The 10,842-nt window shown below is 40.6% G+C and overlaps 1 non-coding gene across 1 annotated transcript; it reads left to right on the top strand.

Annotated features, from left to right (window-relative positions):
• Positions 1-3,754: 3,754 nt before the first annotated feature.
• On the top strand, positions 3,755-3,825 carry Trnag-gcc (transfer RNA glycine (anticodon GCC)). Its single transcript has one exon. It is a non-coding gene; the product is annotated as a tRNA-Gly (tRNA).
• Positions 3,826-10,842: the final 7,017 nt, after the last annotated feature.

Genomic DNA, 10,842 nt, shown 5'->3' with positions numbered 1-10,842 from the left:
ATGGAAGAAGATAAATAAATAGTTACAAAATGTAGCAATAGATTGCACTGTGAGCATCGTGATTTAATAGTGGTCGACTACAAGTGACAAATGAATTACACAACAGTGCCTAAGGTGGACGTTTGACGTTAAACATACTGTACTACTCAATGTGCATGGGTGTATGATACTCTTAGCTACGTAAGCCCATACACCACGGCAAAGTCATATCATATCGGATGGGAAAAGTCAATTTTTATTTGTCCTGAGGCCAAAAAACCGCATAAAAAGCATCACTCACATCGGTTTTTAATTGCCTTTGAGGCCAAAAATCGCATAAAAAGCATGAATCAAAATCAATTGGATTATTAATTTCCGTGTGACTGGCGCAAAACATTTTCAATATGCTGTCCACCGTTTTCTGCAACAAGTTGAAATCGAGAAACAGCATGTTCCACAACTTATCGAAGTTTTTCTGGGGTCACACTCAGAATGTGTTGCGGCACAGTACGTGCCTTCAATGCAGCTAAGTTTGCAATCGGACCCTGAACACAACATCTTTCAGATAGCCCCACAGCCAGAAGTCACACAGATTAAGATAAAGTGATCGGGACGGTCAGGCTATAGGCAAATGACGGTTGATAATTCTAACATTTCCGAAATGGCGCTTCAGCAGCTATGTAACTGGATTTGCAGTGTGCGGAGGTGCGCCATCTTGCATAAAAATGATCCCATCCATACATCCACGCTGTTGGAGAGCTGGAATGGCGTGGTTGCGGAAAAGACACTCATAGCGCTTACCAGTGACGGTACAGGTAACAGGACCGGAAGCACCAGTCTCTTCGAAAAAACATGGCGCTACGGTAAATGATGCCGTAAACCCTCACTACACAGTGACCTTTTCAGGATGAAGTGGTACTGGTTGATTTGCGTGTGGATTTCCCGTTGCCCATATTCGACAGTTCTGTGTATTGACATATCCTGTCAGATGGAAGTGAGCTTCGTCTGTCCAAAAAAATCTTCCACGGCCAATCATTGTCCACTTCCATGCGAACAAGAAATTTTAAAGCAAAGGTCTGTCTTGCTGGCAGGTCAAAAGGACACAGCTCGTGCACCTGGGTAATTTTAAATGGATAGCAAAGAACGCTGTTTCGTAGGATTTCAAGCACCGTGGTCACGGGTATGCCCAATCTTCGGGAAATTCTCCGTGCACTACACGTTTGCACACCACCTCTCATCTCCTCCAGCATTGCTGTGGCCACTGCTTCCATTAACGTCGAATTAATTCGTTTCCTCCTTCTGCCAGGATGCACACCAAAATAACCCGTCTTTTCGGATTTCTGAATCATTTTCTCCAGACCCACGGCAGTCATCCGACCAACGCCTTTTTTCAAACCCTTTAGTATCGGAACTTATGCAGAGCGACGTGTGCACAGTCATCATTCTTGTAATACAGCTTTACAAGCAGTGCGCGATCCTGCATTGAGACAGTCATGGCGAATGTCGCAGACGCGAAAGGAGAAAAACCGTGTACCCGGCGTGTTTATACTAACTTCAGTGGGTTGTGCGCATTACAGGTGTTTTCATTTACGTATTCTGACACGTACAGCGCCATATGTTGGTTAATTTTCACACTAGTTTTTTTCTCTTCTGCCATACGTTTTCCCTCTTCTCCGATCATATTTTTCGTTGCAATTTGACGTCATTCTGACCAGTGGTGTTATTTCTACAGCGTTTTGAAAGTTTAACTTTAATTATAATCACACTGTATATATATATTTATATACGATCTTTGACATTGGTTAATGGCGCATGTCAGAATGATTTACAAAATAATTTTTTATTACGGTTGACAGATTCCCCCCCCCCCCCCTCCTTCCAGTTTTGTGTTTCCTATTTTTAACAGAGCACATTATCTCGGGTAGCATTGCCCCGGTCGTCCGAGCTGATTTGCTACCCTACTGTTATGGATGGACAGTGCCCTTAATTTTGTGGGATGATTACTATTTTCTGCATATGTTTTTAATGTTCTTAGAGTAAACAAACAACATATCGCGACTTGACGCAGTTCTCAACAATACAAGTGTCCACAGAGCGGCCAACGCCGTTGCTTAGCATCAGTTTGAGACGAGGCGACTAGCGAGCAACATGGCTGTCTCCGTACTGTCTTAAGAAACCCATGAAAAGCAGTGAGAGCATGCAGCAACGATATAAGTCATAAGGTAAGCCATCAACAAATGTCTCTGCGACCTCAAAAACACAGGTGTCGAGTCGACTGCATCTTCGTGCTGACGCATATTATGACACAAATTGTCAAAGGCATGTATGTGTAATGACAGTGCAAATGTATGCAATGTAGTTTGATTCTGCAAATCAGTCATCCAAACTGTTTATCAAGATTTGTCGGAGGCAGTTTTTGTTGGGGGAGCATGAATTTTTATAAATCTTTTAATTTCAGGAAAATCAGAATTTCACAAAAAATGGCTCAAATGGCTGTGAGCACTATGGGACTTAACTTCTGAGGTCATCAGTCCCCTAGAACTTAGAACTACTTAAACCTTACTAACCTAAGGACATCACACACATCCATGCCCGAGGCAGGATTCGAACCTGCGACCGTAGCTCGTAATCTCAGTCCCAGCGCAGTGTGACTTCTCGCTGCCAACTTTGACGATCAAATGGTGCTGTGGTCAGTACGCCTGAAACACAGTTGTCATTGCTTATTGCTGTATTTCATTTCGGTGATTAGCAATTTGTAGCAGTAGTATCATTTGTATACGACATCTTACGCCATTGTGTACCTCTGAGTTGATGTAACAAGTTTTAATCGTTCACTCTTGAGATGAATCTCGGAACAGAAGTTGGTGGGAGTAGCTGTTTCAATAGAAGTCGAAAGACTGTGAGTGACTACTGACTAATATCCATTTGTTTCCGGTCGCTACCAATCTTAGCTTTCACTAATGAGTATTTTCGCTGAACGTATCAGTTACATTAAACCACATCAAGTTCAATTACATATAACATTTCTGTGTGCTTCGTGTGATTTAGTTTACAAGTACATAGATGCACTGAACACAGTATCATCGTCTAGCTGAAGTTTCCCATGCAATTCGCATTTCTTTACGTCAGACTGATTTCCAAAAATTAGTTGAATTATTTTAATACTAGGGAAGACTCCCCTTACTGATTAATTCTACAAATTTTCCCATGTTTTCTCTGAATTTCAATTTTTCCTTTTTTGTGTGCGTGTGGGGGGGGGGGGGGGGGGGAGCGAAAGGTTGCTCTATTCTAGTTACACCCTGATTATGGGCTTATTTGGACTTGCTGGAGAGAATCTAATGAAAAGCTGTAATATGTGGACAGGTGTGTGTGTGTGTGTGTGTGGTTTATTGGCGGCCACGGCCCAGCTATGAGATTATCAGCGCCATATGAAGTAGCTCATGTGTCAGATTACATAAAGACATTTACCATCAAGCGAAAACCTGTTCCGAATGATCCAAGAGTAGAACGTTCGTACGGTGTCTAGGTATCACTCATTTAGAGACTGGGGCAAGTCGTCACATTTGTAAATCAAACTGGAAGCAACTTTTCAGTCCTGTAAGATCACATAATGAAACAAGTAATTTTAACCCGAAACAAAAACAGCATATAACAACTTCCAGAAGACTTATTCAATTACCTGGGAAGAAAAGAAATCGAAAGAAACAAGGAAATGAGAGCCACCAATCAGAACCCTTGTCATAGTAAATTCTTGTTGGAAATGTGAAATATACGAGCATCGGTGGTTCAGTGGTAGAATGCTCGCCTGCCACGCGGGCGGCCCGGGTTCGATTCCCGGCCGATGCAAAATATTTTAAAACACGAAACCAGGTTTGTTACCGAGCAGATGGCAACAAACAAAAATAAGTTTCGTAAGCAGATGACGCTGTGCGTCATCAGCAAATAAAAACCTGGTTCAGCTCGCCACCATGCCATCCATGCCATCTGGTAGGTACGCATCGAAAGGAGCGCTCGGTAGACATCGCGGTTGATACCGCTGCCCGCCCTGGAGTTGGTTAACACCTGTGCTAAACAAGAAGATCATCTTCCAAGAATAATCACTATTTTAAGCGCAATGTTGTATTTCCTTGCCCTATATTATCGAACTTCCGCCACATTGATGTTTTCTGTCGTTCCTTCCCTGCAGCCATATTATTACTCTATTACTAATATCTTTTTGCAAATGTATACCAACTAAATAAAAAGCTGTTTGTCTTTATCCCAAACGGCTTTCACTTCCTTTCATTTACGAAGCATCCTTAGTGGCCCGTAATAATTGTTCTTGTATACATATAACAAATATCTTGTCTAATGTTTCAGATATATTACTGTATTACAATTTCTCGTTATTTTCTCATTGTTACGGAAGAACAACGTTTTGGAGCTCATGCTTCGTACTGTTTCAGTTACTGTTTTGTTATACTTATTTTCCTTTTTATATCTTATTACACAGAAAAAGAAAGTAACATCATCCACTTAACCCTTTCAGACCTTCTGGAAGTGTCTTAGCTGCAACAGAAAAATTTTCCCAGTCAACACCTGAGATTCACATTTGTGAATATTCACCTTTTTCATCATGCACAACTGCTGCCAACTCTTGGGCATCACTATGAAAATATCAGCAAATCAATGTAGCAGTGTACAGTAGCTCCTGACCACCAGAAAACGCAAATGTGGTTGGTCCACTATATATTTCAAAGTATAACTGAATATCACCTCCCCCCCCCCCCCCCCCCCATGAACCATGGACCTTGCCGTTGGTGGGGAGGCTTCCATGTCTCAGCGATACAGATAGCCGTACCGTAGGTGCAACCACAACGGAAGGTTATCTGTTCAGAGGCCAGACAAACGTGTGGTTCCTGAAGAGGGGCAGCAGCCTTTTCAGTAGTTGCAGGGGCAACAGTCTGAACGATTGACTGATCTGGTCTTGTAACACTAACCAAAACGGCCTTGCTGTGCTGGTACTGCGAACGGCTGAAAGCAAGGGGAAACTACAGCCGTAATTTTTACCGAGGGCATGCAGCTTTACTGTATGGTTACATGATGATGGCGTCCTCTTGGGTAAAATATTCCTTAGGTAAAATAGTCCCCCATTCGCATCTCCGGGCGGGGACTACTCAGGAGGACGATGTTATCAGGAGAAAGAAAATTGGCGTTCTATGGGTCGGAGCGTGGAATGTCAGATCCCTTAATCGGGCAGGTAGGTTAGAAAATTTAAAAAGGGAAATGGATAGGTTAAAGTTAGATATAGTGGGAATTAGTGAAGTTCGGTGCCAGGAGGAACAAGAGTTCTGGTCAGGTGAATACGGGGTTATAAATACAAAATCAAATAGGGGGTAATATAGGAGTAGGTTTAATAATAACTAAAAAACAATAAAAATGCGTGTAAGCTACTACAAACAACATAGTGAACGCATTATTGTGGCCAAGATAGATACCAAGCCCATCTCTACCACAGCAGTACAAGTTTACATGCCAACTAGCTCCGCAGATGACGAAGAGATTGATGAATTGTATGATCAGATAAAAGAAATTATTCAAATAGTGAAGGGAGACGAAAATTTAATAATCATGGGTGACTGGAATTCGATAGTAGGAAAAGGAAGAGAAAGAAACGTAGTAGGTAATATGGAATCGGGGTAAGGAATGAAAGAGGAAACTGCCTGGTAGAATTTTGCACAAAGCATAACTTAATCATAGCTAACACTTGGTTCAAGAATCATAAAAGAAGGTTGTATACATGAAGGAAGCCTGGAGATACTGGAAGGTGTCAGATATATTATATAATGGTAAGACAGAGATTTAGGAACCAGGTTTTAAATTGTAAGATATTTCCAGGGGCAGATGTGGACTTTGAACACAATATATTGGCTATGAACTGTAGATTAAAACTGAAGAAACTGAAAAAAGGTGGGAATTTAAGGAGACAGGACCTGGATAAATTGAAAGAACCAGAGGTTGGAGAGAGCTTCAGGGAGAGCGTTAGGGAACGATTGACAAGAATGGGGGTAAGAAGTACAGTAGAAGAAGAATAGGTAGCTTTGAGAGATGAAATAGTGAAAGCAGCACAGGATCAAGTAGGTAAAAAGACGAGGGCTAATAGAAATCCTTGGGTAACAGCAGAGATATTGCATTTAATTGATGAAAGGAGAAAAAACAAAAATGCAGTAAATGAAGCAGGCAAAAAGAAATACAAACGTCTCAAAAATGAGATCGACAGAATGTGCGAAATGGCTAAGCAGGGATGGCTAGAGGACAAATGTAAGGATGCAGAGGCGTATATCACTAGGGGTAAGATAGATCCTGTGAAGAGGAAAATTAAAGAGACCTTTCGAGAAAAAAGAACCATTTGCATGAATATCAAGAGCTCAGATGGATACCCAGTTCTAAGCACAGAAGGGAAAGCGGAAAGGTGGAAGGAGTATATAGACGGTCTATACAAGGGCGATTTACTAGAGGACAACATTATGGAAATGGAAGAGGATGTAGATGAAGATGAAATGGGAGAGATGATACTGCGTGAAGAGTTTGACAGAGCACTGAGAGACCTAAGTCGAAAAAAGGCCCCGGGAGTAGACAACATTCCATTGGAACTACTGATAGCCATGGAAGAGACAGCCCTGACAAAACTCTACCGTCTGGTGAGCAAGCTGTATGAGACAGGCGAAATACCCTCAGACTTCAAGAAGAATATAATAATTCCAATCCCAAAGAAAGCAGGTGTTGACAGATGTGAAAATTACCGAACTATCAGTTTAATAAGCCACGGCTGCAAAATACTAACACAAATTCTTTACAGAAGAATGGAAAAACTGGTAGAAGCCGACCTCTGGGAAGATCAGTTTGGATTCCGTAAAAATGTTGGAACACGCGAGGCAATACTGACCCTGTGACTTATCTTAGAAGAAAGATTAAGGAAAGGCAAACGTACGTTTCTAGCATTTGTAGACTTAGAGAAAGCTTTTGACAATGTTGACTGGAATACTCTCTTTCAAAACCTGAAGGTGGCAGGGATAAAATACAGGGAGCGTAAGGCTATTTACAATTTGTACAGAAACCAGATGACAGCTACAAGAGTCGAGGGGCATGAAAGGGAAGCAGTGGTTGGGGAGTGAGACAGGGTTGTAGCCTATCCCCGATGTTATTCACTCTGTATATAGAGCAAGCAGTAAAGGGAACAAAAGAAAAATTCGGAGTAGGAACTACAATCCATAGAGAAGAAATAAAAACTTTGAGGTTCGTCGATGACATTGTAATTCTGTCAGACACAGCAAAGGACATGGAAGAGCAGCTGAACGGAATGGACAGTGTCTTGGAGAACGTCAACAAAAGCAAAACGAGGATAATGGAATGTATTCGAATTAAATCGGGTAACGCTAAGGGAATTAGATTAGGAAATGAGACGCTTAAAGTAGTAAATGAGTTTTGCTATTTGGGGAGCAAAATAACTGATGGTGGTCGAAGCAGAGAGGATATAAAATGTAGACTGGCAATGAAAAGGAAAGCGTTTCTGAAGAAGAGAAGTTTGTTAACATCATGTATAGATTTAAGCGCCAGGAAGTCGTTCTTGAAAGTATTTGTATGGAATGTAGCCATGTATGGAAGTGAAACGTGGACGATAAATAGCTTAGAAAAGAAGAGAATAGAAGCTTTCGAAATGTGGTGCTGCAGAAGAATGCTGAAGATTAGATGGGTAGATCACATAACTAATGAGGAGGTATTGAATAGAATTGGGGAGAGGAGAAATATGTGGCACAACTTGACTAGAAGAAGGGATCGCTTGGTAGGACATTTTCTGAGGCATCAAGGAATCACCAATTTAGTACTGGAGGACAGCGTGTATGGTAAAAATCGTAGAGGGAGACCTAGAGATGAATACACTACACAGATTCAGAAGGATATAGGTTACAGTAGGTACTGGGAAATGAAGAAGCTTGCACAGGATAGAGTAGCATGGAGAGCTGCATCAAACCAGTCTCCGGACTGAAGACCACAACAACAACAACATCAACAACAACAACTGAATATTGTTATATATTGTTGCTGAATAATCGTTTCAATATTTATCGCAATATGGAATGTGTCGTAAGTAGTTATTTTAGCCCACGAAATGATGTCAAGTTTACAAAGTATGATTTGAAAAACGGTACATATTTTTATATAACTCATACATCGAAAATCATTAAAAATTACCTAAGAGCATTACCGCGTAAAGTAAAACTTCCCTTCCTCCATAAAAAAAATTCCGCTTTGATGGGGTTACGTTGCTTCCTTTCCACAGAGCATCTCGCACCCTCACAGAACACCATAATATAAGAAGTGGACTGCCCAAGTTACGATACGGGAGCAGAAAACGATAGTAGCGCTCTTAGCATCCTGCTAGTGAATTTCGAATACTGGAAAATATGGCGCGAAAATCTGTATTTTTACTTTGCGCAATACGAAGACTATGTTAATTTTTACAGTTTCATTTTATGAATGGGTCTCGTAGCGTAGTGGTAAAGTGCATGCCTGGAAACATTTTGTAACGTTGCAAAGGGTATTTGAAAACTCTCAATCAAGAAGTAAAATTAACTTCTTGTAGCAGCTGATACTCTTGTAAAATTTTGTAAATTATATCACAGTCACCTTTTGAAAATAACGTTATTTGTTTGTAAAACGGAATATTGCAGTTTTTACCCTGGGGCCATTATCAAGTGTTAATAACTGCAGTTTAGCACGTGCCAACACCTAAAACTCACTAGTCAATGCATGACACAGAATCTGGTTTCATCGCCTTGTGTACCTGATTACGACTTCTTGAGTGAACTGCACACTTTGAGTTACATTGTAAAGCTAGTATTCCACTTGATTTTGCTAGCATCCATAACATTGGATGAAGTAAATGATTCCATATTTGTTTCTGTTTCCTATAAAACATAAGCTCCATTCGTCACATGGCTTTCTCTGACCTCAACGTATATTTGTTCCTACTTAAGAATTTGTGTGTGAACTGCTCGATTTAAATGCGTTGTAAGTGTATTGCTCGTATTCTATTTCATTTGTTCTTATCAGTTTTTCGTACTTTCTTGCATTTAATGGAGAACGCCGAAATTTTTGCTGGAGTTGAAGGATGATTTTTAGCACATACATTTCTGCTAAAATGTACTGTTTATTGTACTTGTTAATAATATGTGAATACATTTGTGTACGCACTGTTGCGTTTTTAACATTTGCAAGGAAGAATTTTCAACTTACTGCCTCTTAAAGCATACTCAGTGGCATTCAAAACAAAGTTACAAACGCATTCTGTGAAACGTGTAATAAAGCTGAATTCTATCAGAAGCTGCAAACATGGAATTCTCTGTTAAATGTGAGAAAGTACTAAAAATAGATGCAAAAAAAAATTAAGCAGAATATGAGCAATATACATGACAATGCATTTCAGCCGAACAATCCGCACACGAATCTGTAAGCAGTAACAAATATACCTGAGTCCATAAAACACCGTGCGACGAAACCGGCTTCTGTTTTACATAATACTTAAACAAATGTGGGCACATTTATCTTAGCCAATAATAGAGATGCAAGCAAGTTCTGTGATTCGCCTGTCTCGTAACTTTGTTGCCACATCTACACTACTAACAGTGTAGTAGGTCAGCACCATGTGAATGTTCTATGTTTCGGTTCCACATGTGTGTACATGTGCGGTTTCTTCCGTGGAACGGTGCGTTGACGTGTGTTTAGTAGAGAGCAAAATCCAGGAGCCAGGGCCTACGTGTAGAGCTACACTGGTTGGTGTGCGTAAAGGGCGAAAGACATTCGAGAACAATCTAAACTCGTCGCGTCGAATATACTGAAGTTTTTTACTGATTTGGCCAACACTGAAGAAGCCAGGAATAATATAAATTTTGCTCAGGTTCACGAAATGACAACGAAACCTTCTGGTATTTCCCCGAAACGACTGTATTCCATGCTAATAGCGCAGTAACATTGGCAGAATGCTTGGATGTGATTGTTTCGGTTCTCGAAGAAAGGTATATGAATGAAAACGGAAATCAACGGAGTTTGACGATGTTGACAAAAAGTTTGTGCGTAGAACCATACATCGATGCTACAACAGAGGATAGTATCCAGCGGGTAGAACATCGATGATCTCCGTGAAAAAATTAATTGTTCTGGCTCAGAGACTTCCGTTCCTTGTCTTCTCGGCTCATTTGGTTTTCAGTTGAGAAAGTGTAATGATGGGCGAAAGTTTTTAGTAGAAAGCAAACAAACTGCTGCAGTAAGAACGAAGTTATGTGTACAATGCGCTTATTGCGAGCTAAGGACAATAGTCTAGTAGTATACTTCACTGAAACTTGGGTTTCGGACAACCATTCGCACAAATATATTTTGCTCGCTGCTCGCCTTCGACGGAGATACTGGCCTGAATGCAGTTACATTTATGTAGCGTATATCGGTTATTTGGGTGTAGAGTGCAGTGACGAAAAATTTAAGGCGAACCGTGTAACTAAAACCCTAGCAGTGGCACCCAAATACTGGAGGGCTGCTGCACACGGAGTCTCTGGTAAATAAGATGCGTCCATACATGACAAGATGTAATAATGATGTCTCAGACGTTAACAAAATTAATTTCCAAGTTCTGTTAACAACTTTCTAGCTGGACGTTTCTACAAGGCCTTACAGAACGCAAATTCATCAGCGATGATATTTTTCGTTACACAAACGGAACAGTTTTACACTTATTAAAGTATTTTATTTTTATGTTTTCATGAGAAAATATGTATCCCATGTATCCCATGCTTTGAGAACGTTCGCATTTTTTTTCAGCCCAAACATGTC

Source organism: Schistocerca cancellata, chromosome 2 (genome assembly GCF_023864275.1).
Source record: "Schistocerca cancellata isolate TAMUIC-IGC-003103 chromosome 2, iqSchCanc2.1, whole genome shotgun sequence".
NCBI lineage: Eukaryota > Metazoa > Arthropoda > Insecta > Orthoptera > Acrididae > Schistocerca > Schistocerca cancellata.
Note: the sequence above shows the minus strand (reverse complement) of the source record. Positions and strands in the feature narration are given on the sequence as shown.